Raw genomic sequence first — 13815 nt, forward strand, 5'->3', positions numbered from 1 at the left:
ATTGGAAAATGGATTGGATGCTCTTAAGAAAAATAAGGATTTTCACACTTCAAATTTTCTATGTTTGGAACTTACTAACAATTTTTTTTTTTATTCTCGTTTTATTTAGTTGATTGAAAAAGAGTGCAAATAACATTTTTTTTTTTTTTTTTGCTCTCACTATTTTGTTTCTAGTTAGATTTTCAAGTTTAGATTGAGGACGGTCCTAATTGGCTTTCTGAGATGTTTTTGTCTGAGGGTATTGACGCTTGAGTTTGTGATCATGACGTGCTAACGTACGGTACATTTTCCCTTGTACATATTTCATTCATGTTATTAGTTATTACTCGGATCCTTCATAATGCAGTATATACCCTTTCTAGTTTCTTATTGATGATTTTTTTTTTTTTTTTTTTGGTCAAACTATAAATTTTATCATATTAGATGTTAGATTAGTCGCAAGCAAAGTTTGAACTTACGATGTCATGCAATGACTCAACATCTTTCCACTACTATGGTAAAGGGTCACTTGCATTCTTATTGATGATTTTCATAAAGGAGTTTTGAAAGACTAGTTTCTTTTTCGATCGTGCCATTTTGTCTGGATTTGTGAATAAAAAGTTACATATGGTTATAAACCAAATGATATGGTAATTAATCGTTAGACTGCAGAGATGTAGACCGGAAAAAAGGTAAGGCTACAACAACAACAACAACAACAAAGCCTTTTCCCACTAAGTGGGGTCGGCTATATGAATCCTAGAACGCCATTGCGCTCGGTTTTGTGTCATGCCCTCCGTTAGATCCAAGTACTCTAAGTCTTTTCTTAGAGTCTCTTCCAAGGTTTTCCTAGGTTTTCCTCTACCCCTTCGGCCCTGAACCTCTGTCCCGTAGTCACATCTTCGAACCGGAGCGTCAGTCGGCCTTCTTTGCACATGTCCAAATCACCAGAGCCGATTTTCTCTCATCTTTCCTACAATTTCGGCTACTCCTACTTTACCTCGGATATCCTCATTCCCAATCTTATCCTTTCTCGTGTGCCCACACATCCCACGAAGCATCCTCATCTCCGCTACACCCATTTTGTGTACGTGTTGATGCTTCACCACCCAACATTCTCTGCCATACAACATCGCTGGCCTTATTGCCGTCCTATAAAATTTTCCCTTGAGCTTCAGTGGCCTACGACGGTCACACAACACGCCGGATGCACTCTTTCCATCCAGCTCGTATTCTATGGTTGAGATCTCCATCTAATTCTCCGTTCTCTTGCAAGATAGATCCTAGGTAACGAAAACGGTCGCTTTTTGTGATCTTCGCTAGATTGCTCCGGTCATTAGTGTGGATAAGTATATAAATGGATAGAGATAGGAAAGCAAACACAAGATGTACGTGGTTCACCCAGATTGGCTGCGTCCACGGAATAGAAGAGTTCTCATTAATTGTGAAGGGTTTACACAAGTACATAGGTTCAAGCTCTCCTTTAGTGAGTACGAGTGAATGATTTAGTACAAATGACATTAGGAAATATTATGGGAGAATGATCTCGTAATCACGAAACTTCTAAGTATCGGAGTGTGGTGTCGTCTTGACTTGCCTTATCTGTCTCATAGGTAGATGTGGCATCTTCTCTGGAAGTACTCTTCCTCCATCCAGGGGTGGTATCTTTAACTGGTGGAGATGCACAAGGTAATGTATCAATTTCACTTGAAGCTTACTTGTAGTTTCAGGCTTGGTCAAGCGCGATACAAACCATGTAGTAGGAGTCCCCCAAGTCGCCGAGCTAGGGGGTCTGCTGAAAGCGTTGACAGACAAGGTAAGCAATCAGAGCTCCGACTGATTGTTCACCTTCTCCCCATCTTGCAGCAGCATGAAGGATAAAGAGAAGAAAAATGAGAAGAGATGATATGAGATACTTTTGCTTTTGAAGAAGTAACTTTCCACAGGCTTATTCTTGAACTGAGCTGGAGGGTTTTCTGGTTTCCTCCAGAGTATAAGGCCGACTGAAGAATTTGAGGGTCAAAACAAGTCCATCAAATCTAGAGTACGTTCCACCCTGCTGATATGGGATACTTTTGCTTTTGACAGAGTAATGGATGTATCGGCACGTGTGCTGTTACGCTTGTCTCCACATGCTTCCTTGTATCCTTCGCACTTGCCCTATCTGTTCCTCAAGCAGATGCGGAATCTTCCCTGGAAACATAAGATGATGAAGATGAGTACTCGAGAGCAATGCCAGGTAAGTAATCAGGTAAGGGGTTCCAGGCAGTCAGTTCCTGGCTGGAAGCTTGATTCCAAGTGCTGACTGATTGCTCTCTTTCTCCTTGTCTTGCAGGTAAAAACAAGGCCAAAAGAAAAAACAGGGAAAAAGCATGATATGGGATACTCTTGCTTTTAACCCTGATGATATGAGATATTCTTGCTCTAGTATAGCTTGTTTGCAGAGGTATTATCGGGGGGAAAGAAAGCTGAATATTTCGAAAGGCTTTGTTGGGAGTGCCCTCTCAGATATGATGAAGGGTTGAGCATTTTTGCAGGTCTGCCTGTCCGTTGGGGATGGAGGTCGACATATATAGGCGTCTCCCTAACAACAAGTAGTAATGCTATTCCTTTACCCTGCTTGGTCATAGCACGGTAGTGGGAGCTGCCAGTTTCACATGTTTTAACTCTGTCAGAGCACTTTGAAAAAGTGGTCTGTGGTATCTGGCTCTCGAGATTCGGAGAACGATGCCCTCTTCGATTTTTGAGAAAGCAATCATGCTGGGGGTCTGACTCTCGAGATTCGGAGAGCAGTGTCTCTTCGATTTTTAAGGAAGTAATCATGTTGGGAGTCTGGCTCTCGAGATTCGGAATACGGTGCCTCTTCGATTTTGGAGCAAGCAATCTTGTTGGGAGTGTTGTCTCGAATGTGAGTAAAGGTTGGACATGTTTGCTAGTCTACCTTGCCACGAAGCACAAAGGTTGACACACAGGGACTTTCCAATTATCCAGCAATGGTACTGTTCCTTTACCCTCTCTTCGATTTTGAGAAAGTAGTCATGTTGGGAGTCTGGCTCTCGAGATTCGGAGGACGGTGCCTCTTCGATTTTGGAGCAAGCAATCTTGTTGGGACTGTTTTCTCGAATGTGAGTAAAGGTTGGGCATGTTTGCTAGTCTACCTTGCCACGAAGCACAGAGGTTGACACACAGGGACTTTCCAATTATCCAGCAGTGGTACTGTTCCTTTACCCTTGTGGGTAATAATATGGTAGCTAGACCTTCAAAATTTATGTGTCTAAACTTTGTTAGTGCTGTTTCTTTGCTATTCTTTTACCTTTCTTGGTCAGAGCGATGTAGTGGGAGCTGCAAGCTTCACGTGCTCAACTTTGGCAGAGAACTTTGGCAAAGTGATCTGTGGTACCCATGAGTTATTGTTGCGTGTGGGAAGTGGGTGATTGAACAGTAAGATTCATGTGCTTTCTACTTCACCAGAAGTCTTCGACAGAATGCCCATAATTTCTGCAAAGCTGAGTGTGCATGTGACAGGTGCTGACAAGGCTAGAAAAGTAGGTGCCTCTTCGATTTCTGAGATCGACCCTCGTGGTCTCTGAGCAGCCCAGCTTTTGAGAAAGCGAGCGCCTCTTCGATTGATTCGGAGAACGGTGCCTCACCGATTTTTGAGAAAGCAATCATGCTGGGGGTCTGGCTCTCGAGATTCGGGGAGCAGTGTCTCTTCGATTTTTGAGAAAGTAATCATGTTGGGAGAGTGGCTCTCGAGATTCGGAGGGCGGTGCCTCTTCGATTTTGGAGCAAGCAATCTTGTTGGGAGTGTTTTCTCGAATGTGAGTAAAGGTTGGGCATGTTTGCTAGTCTACCTTGCCACGAAGCACAGAGGTTGACACACAGGGACTTTCCAATTATCCAGCAATGGTACTGTTCCTTTACCCTCTCTTCGATTTTTAAGAAAGTAGTCATGTTGGGAGTCTGGCTCTTTAGATTCGGAGGACGGTGCCTCTTCGATTTTGGAGCAAGCAATCTTATTGGGAGTGTTTTCTCGAATGTGAGTAAAGGTTGGGCATGTTTGCTAGTCTACCTTGCCACGAAGCACAGAGGTTGACATACATGGACTTTCCAATTATCCAGCAGTGGTACTGTTCCTTTACCCTTGTGGGTAATAATATGGTAGCTAGACCTTCAAAATTTATGGGTCTAAACTTTGTTAGTGCTGTTTCTTTGCTATTCTTTTACCCTTCTTGGTCAGAGCGATGTAGTGGGAGCTGCAAGCTTCACGTGCTCAACTTTGGCAGAGAACTTTGGCAAAGTTATCTGTGGTACCCATGAGCTTATTGTTGCGTGTGGGAAGTGGGTGATTGAACAGTAAGATTCATGTGTTTTCTACTTCCCCAGAAGTCTTTGACAGAATGCCCATAATTTCCGCAAAGCTGAGTGTGCGTGTGACAGGTGCTGACAAGGCTGGAAAAGTAGGTGCCTCTTCGATTTCTGAGATCGGCCCTCGTGGTCTCTAGGGAGCCCAGCTTTTGAGAAAGCGAGCGCCTCTTCGATTTCTGAGATCGGCCTTCGTGGTCTTTGAGCAGCCCAACTTTTGAGAAAGCAAACGGCTCTTCGATTTCTGAGATCAACCCTCGTGATCTCTAAGCAGCCCAACTTTTGAGAAAGCAAACGCCTCTTCGATTTCTGAGCAGGCGCCTCTTTGATTTCTGAAGCTCCGTCGAGTGCAGATTTTTATAGAGGCTGGCATTAAGTTCCAAAGCACACTTGAATCTCCACCAGTAGAAGCTTCATTCTTGCACTTCTAAGATCTTGATTTGTCCGACCTCTTCTCTCTTCAACACCTTTGAAAATGTCTGGCCCCTCCGACCGTCGTTTTGACTTGAACCTTGTTGAAGAGGCAGCCCCGCCTTCTCCAGACAACATATGGCGCCCATCCTTTGTCTCCCCAACTGGTCCTCTTACCGTTGGGGATTCCGTGATGAAGAATGATATGACCGCTGCGGTGGTGGCCAGGAACCTTCTCACTCCCAAAGATAACAGACTACTTTCCAAACGGTCTGATGAGTTAGCTGTTAAGGATTCGCTGGCTCTCAGTGTTCAGTGTGCAGGTTCTGTGTCTAATATGGCCCAACGCCTATTTGCTCGAACCCGCCAAGTTGAATCATTGGCGGCTGAAGTGATGAGTCTCAAACAGGAGATTAGAGGGCTCAAGCATGAGAATAAACAGTTGCACCGGCTCGCACATGACTATGCTACAAACATGAAGAGGAAGCTTGACCAGATGAAGGAAACTGATGGTCAGGTTTTACTTGATCATCAGAGATTTGTGGGTTTGTTCCAAAGGCATTTATTGCCTTCGTCTTCTGGGGCTGTACCGCATAATGAAGCTCCAAATGATCAACCTCTGATGCCTCCTCCTTCTAGGGTTTTGTCCAGTACTGAGGCTCCAAATGATCCCCCTCCGGTGCCTTCTCTTTCTGGGGCTCTACCGACTGCTGAGACTTCTCCTAAGCAACCTTTGTGAAGGCTCCCTCTTGTGTGTTTATTTTGACTCATGTATATGTACATATTTGTAGCTTATCGGGGATATCAATAAATAAGCTTTCCTTCATTTCAACTAAATTTGTAAATCCAATTTTGTAAACCAAATGATATGGTAATTAATCGTTGGATTATTACTTAAGTGTTGATCAATTTGTTTAGTTCTTATTGGTGACACATCATTTCATTTACAAATTTAGTTTTTCTAATATTACTCAGTACTTAAATTGTGTACTTCAATTTATATATGCATAACCAACTAACAAAAGATAGTGATTTTGTGCAGATTTGGTGGTGCCGACCCTAGCTTTGGCTGAGGTTGGTTAGTCGTTCTCCCTTCCATCTCTATATCCCCTCTTCCTTCCTTTGGCTGCGTTTTCCCCTGCACTCCATATCGATTTGCCCTTTTCTTCTTATCCCACCGGCATCCCTCTTCCTTGTTCATCCATACTCCAATCTGCATCCATGGTTCACTGAGATGTTGTGTAGAGCTTCAATACTTGCACATGCTTAGGTGTTCCCAACACCACCTCTTTATCTTTGTCTGTCGTTGCTGGCAATGTTGCTCGTGAGTTTCCACAGGCTTCTTTATTCTGGTAGCTGGATTTCTTCAATTGTGGCTGCATAGCAAGTAGTGCTCGGGGTTGGATGCTACGATCGGCAAGTCGACGTGAGGTTGGAGGTGTGAAATTGGGCGGATTGAGATGTACAGTTGAATCTGCGGCTACAGTTGACTTCTTGGCTTTCTTTAGTTTTTTCTGTTTTGGGCCCAAGGTGTTGATTGGGCTTCGCTTTGTTTGTTTTGCTGGTCCATTTTTCTTGTTTATGTATTTTTTGTCGTTGGAGCTTTGGTTATAAAGTTTGTAAGTTTGCTTGTTACTAGTGGTAGTATTTTACCTTTTTACCAAAAAAATAAAAAATTGTTTGTGATTTTGTTTCTTTGCACTTCCCGTTTTACTTTATGATGTGCATATGGGGTGGGATCGATCCTGCACATTTTTTCAATGGAGAGAACAGAGAAAGTATGTTACGACAAATAATTACTTTATGCATGTGCATATGGGTAGGGACCCGGAACATTTTTTCTAGGTAGAGAACAGAGAAAGTATGTTATAACAACGTACGCGAGCACACGGTTTCGTTCATGGTCGCTGTCAATTGACTCCCCAATTATTATTATTTTTTTTTAAACAATATGAAGGAACAAGATTCATGAAATTGCTACTAAGAAGATGGAAACGCCTTAAATAGTAGAATTCTCTTTATTTTCTAGCTTGACATCTCTAAAAGTTTAATAGGTTAACTTTTTTCTGGCTTGTATACATTTGAACCATTCCAATTGTATGATGATGCTCTTCCAATTTTTAGTATTGTCTTCCACTCTTTACAAATGACTCAATAAGCATCCAATTACATAATTACTATAAAGTTTTAAATGGAGAAGAAATTTCATACAACAGAGATTTTATTTTGTATCCCGAATAATCACATATAAAAAGATCAAAAAGAGATCAATCACAGCATTATATGACTTGAAAGTCATTGAAATTATAACACACGTCACCAAGAACTCACGGGCAGAAATACAAAACATTTGCACTAATTGGGTCATTGGCTCATATGCTATATGGTGGGCTAGGGTAAACGTGGCTGCTGACGATCTTCTTGGCATTTGAGGTTTCAGAGGCTCCAACACCAGCACAAGTGTCTGCAACAGACCAAAAACATTGCACAATTTGATCAAGCATCATTCTTTTTACTAACCTTTTCTTCACAGGGAAAACGCTCCCGGCTTTCGGTTTGAACATCCACGGTCCGGCCTTGTTGAATTCCATCATTTCTTCTTGAGAAGGGTTATTCATTTCCATGTCTTTTTTTTTTTAGAAAACTTCATTTTAATCCCTAAATAAGATTGCTTTTTCAATAATACCGTATGTAAGATTAAAAACTAAAAATAGTCCTCCATGTCAGATTATAGTATTCCATGTCACATTTAATCATTTTTTAATAAATTTATTGCATTTTTATGAGGATTGAAGAATTGAAACCCTTTTCAAGTTTAAATAGGCAAAATGAACAGAAAAGGCCAAAGAGGGTTGATGGCCGAAACGTTTATTCATGGACCATGTGACATCACTCCGTGTCACTTTTTTCCTAAGGGTGACAATTTGTAAACTTCGTCAAATTCGGCACCATAATGTGTTCAATAATGTTGTTCATACCATATTATTATACCACATTATGTGATAGCTTAAGTGTACAACTTAGTTGTAATATTTTTCCTATTAAGCTTTATGTTCATTTTTTGCTTAAATCTCAATAATTTTAATCCTTCCCTGTCATCTACCTTTCATCCCGGCCTCCACAGTCCCACGAAAGATTGACAAAAGAGGCTGTCATCATCCATGATTGGTACTTGTATCCAATCTTCCTCCTTTTGTAATATTCCAGAAGCAGAAGAGAATAGAAGAGAAAATATCGTATCCAATCATTTTCCCTATCTTCAATGCCGATGTGATTAAAAACGCAGTGAAATCCAAAGTTTGGCTGAAAGGCGTAAAAACTTGGATTTAGAGACAAAATATAACAATCATAATCAATCGCCGGCAGAGGGGGAGGGCACAATCAGTCGCCAGAAAAGAAAGGTCACTGTGGAGGGAGGAGAGGGAAGAGGAGGCAAAGGCGAGGATAGAAAGCATGAACATTACGGTTTTATTCATTTCTTAAAAAACCTATCAAGAAAAATTAATTTTTTCTTAATTAATGTGATTATCTACTTTAGTTGCCACAAGATCTTTTTTAGACTGACATGTCTATCTATTTTAATTGTCTCATAAGATGGCATGAAATTATGAAATATTTAGATGAAAAGAATAGAATTACTCTATTGGGTTACTTATTTAAAAAAATTTAGTTCTTTTACGACATAAAAATAATTCAAGAAACTTTGGCCTTTTTTATGTAGCTCGTTATTCAAACTACTTGAAGGCAACATCAACAAGTGGATGCTTGGAGCTAGTTTCCAATAGTTTGATGCCATCAGGTTGAAGGGAAAGGGCATCAAAGTGTAATTAGGATCTATATAATTCTTATATTTTATTTGACTTTATCGTTTATTACTATATGATCCAAACTCTTCAAAAGAACCAATCTGCGTTTCCATTAATTTGGGACATGATAAATAAATAAACATGCGAGCCTTAGAAAAAGGTCTCCTACGTACGTCTAACAAGACGTGTGGGACAGGGCCACTGTATGCATCCTTTCTCTCCCTTGTGAGAGTGAGGGTTTTTCTCAAGTGTTTGTTTGAGAGCAATTCCACACCTAAAGATTTTGCGCCAATACTCAGCGTATTTATCCACTCAAATGAACAGTAATAGACCCAAGTGAACAGTAATAGGCCATAACATCTCCACCCCTAAAAAAATGCGCTGGCACCCAGTCTAAAAATGCATTGGCACAAACGATCTCCACCCCTACAAAATGTGCTGGCATCCAGCCCATTTAAAATTTTTTATAAAAGAATAAATAAATAAAATAGTTTTAATTTCGGATAAGATTTTTAACCAATCACATCATGCCACGTGTCATTATCCAAACGTACTATTTTGTGAATAGATTTCCGCTAAGATTTGCAACCAATCCCGATGTGCCACGTGTCACTATTTGTTTACAATAATTTAGCCAAAATTACGATAAGATTTTCAACCAATCCCAACGTGCCACGTGGCATTGTCCAGAACCTCATGCTTTCTTTTTTTTGTCCATATAAACCCTACATCTCTACATCCATCCTCACACCAAACTCAATCCTTCTTTTTAGCTCAGAATCCTTCTTCATCGTTTTCAAATCTTGAGTTTTTTTTTTTTACAATGTCTTCTTCAAGAATAGTGCGTAAACAATTTGTGGAACAACAGAAAAGATTGTTGGCACAATAAGAAGAATTGATCAATCTCGAGGAAGGTGGAGGTGGAGATGAGGCTTTCGCAATGGAGGAGGACTCAGATGATGACCATAGAAGGCAGAGGGCCTCATATTCCCGCCGTGTCATGGAAGTTGTGGGTCAGATAGCCAAACCCAGACGTGCCGTAAACTTCGATAGAAAAAGGGAAAGACAAGGTAAAGATCTCTTGGAAGATTATTTTATTCCCAACATCGTATTCCTTGATCATGTCTTTAGACGTCGTTTTAGAATGCAACGAAGTTTGTTCAATAAAATCATGAGTGCTATTTGCAACCATGATCCATATTTTGTGCAAAAAGAGGATGTTTTTCGTGTTCTAGGTCTTCTTCCAGAGCAAAAAATTATGGTTGCCTTGCGAATGCTTGCATATGGAGCATCTACAAATCAAGTGGATAAGATCGTGAGGATGGGAAAAACAACTGTTCTGGAGTCTCTAATGCGGTTTTGCTCTACAATTGAAGCCCTGTACACCAATCAGTACCTCCGGAAACCCACGCCAAGGGACATGCGAAGGCTTCTGAGGAAGGGTGAGATGCGAGGCTTCCCTGGCATGATTGGAAGCATCGACTGCATGCACTGGACTTGGAAAAATTGTCCAAGTGTGTGGCAATGAGCTTATGGTGACAAAAAATGAGCCAAAAATATCATTTTGGAAGCGGTGGCTTCATTTGATACATGGATTTGGCATGCTTTTTTTGGTGTTCCAGGAGCTCAGAATGACCTAAATGTCCTTGCTCAGTCTCCAGTGTTCGACGATCTACTGCAAGGAAAATCGCTGAAATGCACATATTAGGTTAATGGCACTAAATACGACGGACCATACTACCTTGCAGACCGCATTTACCCAAGGTAGGGTACGTTTGTCAAAACAGTGCCACATCCACAGACTGAAAAAGAAAAACACTTCGCAAAATGTCAAGAGAGGTGTACGAAGGATGTGGAACATTGTTTTGGCATCCTGCAAGCTCGTTCGGCGATTGTCAGGGCTGTAGCTAGAATGTTTGATGTCGAGGCTCTTCGATCCATCATGATGACGTGTATTATTCTCCACAATTGATGTGAAAGAGTCATACTGGCACGTAACCCGCCAGAATAACTTGATTGAGCACCAGCGAGGATTGCATGAAGGCAAAGATAATTAAAATGAGACTTGTGGTTGAAGAATAAAGTGTATTTTCTTTTTTAAGTAATCTTATTTAGTGTGTTTTTTTTTTTAAGTTTATATGGTGAGGTTATGTAATTTTATTTGGTGTTTTTTTTTTTTAAGTTTATTTGGTGAGTTTAATGTAATCTTATTTGGTGAGTTTGTGTAATCTTATTTGATGTGTTTAAATAAAGTACAAAAAATAAATTTGAAATTGCATAAAGTTCTAAAAATAAATAAGAAATTACATAAGAAATTAAATAAAGTTCTAAAAATAAATAAGAAATTAAATAAAGTACTACAAATAAATACGAAATTATACAAAGTCTGTGGAGTTATGATATGTGGTGCTAGGATCTTCGTTGCTAGGATTTCTGTAGCTAGAACCCCCTCGACTTGTTTCGGCATCTCTTGCACGCGTCCTTCACACAACCTCTTTTTTTTCCAATGTCCAAAAATATTTTGAATTCAGAGACAGTCCTACTAGAGGCTTGTTCATAATAATGTCATGATTTGCTTGAGCCATCATTTCTTCTCTAAGCATCTCATTTTCTCGATGAGTGCTTCTCTAATCATTTCATTCTCTCGATTAACTATTTCTCTTTGTCTCTCAGCCGCCGCATCATGGGCCTTAGTAGTTGCTATTATTGTTGCCATAGCAACAGCTTTTTCCTCATCTCTAGCCTTTTCTTGTGCTATGTTCAGTTCACCTTAGCAAGCAAGTTCTTCCATATATTTAGTGTAGTCATTTTTGGAAGAATTACCTTTTTTCTTTGATGCCTTTTTACCTTGAGGTCTGAGGGACTAACGAGTCAGTTGGGTCTCCAGCACTTACTCAGGCGTCCCTTCCGTGTCTTCAAATGTGTTGGCTTTTTGTTCGGCTGTGTCTGCTTCTGGCGAACTGTGTAGACCCATGCCGTGCATGACAACTTCTGGACCAGTTGCCACAATTTTGTATCTAGGGCAATCTTTGACAATTTGCCAACATTCCCATTTGTTGAATGATTTGTTTTGGTTCTTTGCATTGTAGAATGCTTGTGCTTGTAGTGTTTATAAAAATGTGGGACATCTTCAATGAGCTTCCACGAAGTCATTTTTTTCTCTCAAAGTGTACAAAATATTGAAATGAAGAAAGTGTAGAAAGTGTACAAAATATTGAAATGTGATGTAAGAAAGTAAAAGATGAAGGTTAGGTATTTATAGAAAAAAAAATTAAAATTTTTTAAATCTTTCTGTATTTTTATGTATTTTTTAAATAAATTTTAATGTTGTTAATTAATCTGGACCGTTGGATTTGAAAAATATTCCAATCCAACAGCCAACAAGCTGCCACGTGGCCAACAGTAATAATTATGACCGTTGGGCCTTTTTTTTGGGAAAAAACGTGGACCGTTGATCTATGATTGGACGGTCCAGTTTAAAAATGAAATTCAAATTTTTTTTACCGTTGGAAATCCAACGGTCTAGAAAAACTAGCCGTTGGAAATCCAACAGCAAAGAGAGGGCCACGTCGCCATGATCCAGATGATGGGTGAGTGCGCTGACAGCGGGCCCCACCGCTTTCATTCTTGTCTCCTACTCACGCCCACTCGCAAGTGAAAGCAACGCGCCAGCCAAATAGGTCGGTCCCGGGGTCATTTAAAAATGGGCTAGTCTATTGCCTGGCTTAGGCTGGGCACCATGCTAGTTTGTGGGCTGTAGTGGATTCATTGACCCCAGCTTGGTTTTTTTACTGGGTGCTGGCACATTGCACCTCCGGTGGAAGTGCTCTAAAGGTTTCAATTTTGTGCAGATCTGAGGGTGCCAACTCTAGCTTCGGCTGGGGTTGGTTAGCCGATCCTTCATTTCTTTGTCTCCTCTTCCCACCTTCGGCAACGTTTTCCCCTACTATCTTTTTCGTTTTGCCCTTTTCTTCTTCTCCTATTGGCGTCCCTCCTCCTTTTTCTTCCGTACTCCAATCTGCAGTCATGTTCTCCTGAGATGGTGTGTATTGCACATGCTCGGATATTCCCAACACCACCTTCTGTCTGCCTTTGATGGCAATGTTGCTCGTGGATTTTCACGGGCTTCTTTCTTCTGGTAGCCGAAATTCTTTTTCCAGTTGCTTGATTTCTTCGATGGTGGCTGTGTACCAGGTGGTACGAGTTGACATGTGAGTAGAGGTGTGGAATTAGGCGAATCTGGAAATACTGTTGCGGCGGTGGCTGCTGCTGAATTCTCGGCTTTCTTTTGTTTTTCTATTTTAGGCCAACGATGTTGGTTGGGCTCTGCTTTGGTGTGTTTGGTTGGTCCATTTTGCCAAAAAAAAAACTAGACGTGTGGGACACGCATGTTGTGAGTACCAAAAATGGGAATCTCCTCAACTTGTTTGCGACCAGCCTTCTATTTGAGAAAAAGGGTGTGCTATCCACACACTCCTTTTTACTTCTCTCATACCTTTTGTTAATTTATGTCCTTTAATCTTCTTCAATTCATTCGATCCGACAACCGAAAATTATAAGCGTGTGAAAGAAGTAAAAATGGGTGTGTGGATATCACACCTCTTGAGAAAATCTAGTGACTTAATATCAGGCCATTTATACATTTATTTTTACTTTTAACATATTTTTTGTTAATTTATATATATATATTTCAATTTAATTTAACGGTAAAAAAGTAAGAGAAATGTGTAAAAGATAAAAATTAAAAAAAAATTAAAAAAAAAACTGTGTAAATAACACCACTTATCATAAATTGATATAATTTTAATATTTTATATTGTAAGTTAAAAATTAAAACATCGTAACCCCTTTGAAAATCACCCTAGAGTGTGAAATATAGTTAACCTTGAATTAAATCAATTCTGTTCTTCTATTAAATCTCCTCTGCCCATGACATCTCTCCAATTTCAGCCATGGAATTTGTGTTCGTTAATAATGTGACAATCAGTCATCAATTTTGATGTTTGAAAACCCAGGTCTAAAATATTGATATTATCCTGATATTTTTATCGAAATTTCCGTGTTTTTGGACTACTGATATTTCCGATATCATCGATATTTTAGATCTTAATAGGAACTCTATATGGTACTAAGTCACTCATGTATCTTACCATGCAATGTATAAAGTGTAAAATATTGTACTAATTCATTATATATAAATGATTATGGTGTGTTTAAACTTATTTCATTAATTACTACATATTTTCTACACTCA

At 39.9% G+C, this 13815-nt stretch overlaps 1 long non-coding RNA gene across 1 annotated transcript in view; it reads right to left on the reverse strand.

Moving 5' to 3' along the window:
• Nucleotides 1-1368: 1368 nt before the first annotated feature.
• The window catches only part of LOC126584220 (uncharacterized), a 67623-nt gene continuing 55176 nt past the window's right edge, over nucleotides 1369-13815 (reverse strand). The window contains exon 2 of the long non-coding RNA XR_007610016.1: nucleotides 1369-4150. This is a non-coding gene — a long non-coding RNA (uncharacterized LOC126584220). The remainder of the gene's footprint in view (nucleotides 4151-13815) is intronic.

Source organism: Malus sylvestris, chromosome 10, assembly GCF_916048215.2.
Source record: "Malus sylvestris chromosome 10, drMalSylv7.2, whole genome shotgun sequence".
Classification (NCBI taxonomy): domain Eukaryota; kingdom Viridiplantae; phylum Streptophyta; class Magnoliopsida; order Rosales; family Rosaceae; genus Malus; species Malus sylvestris.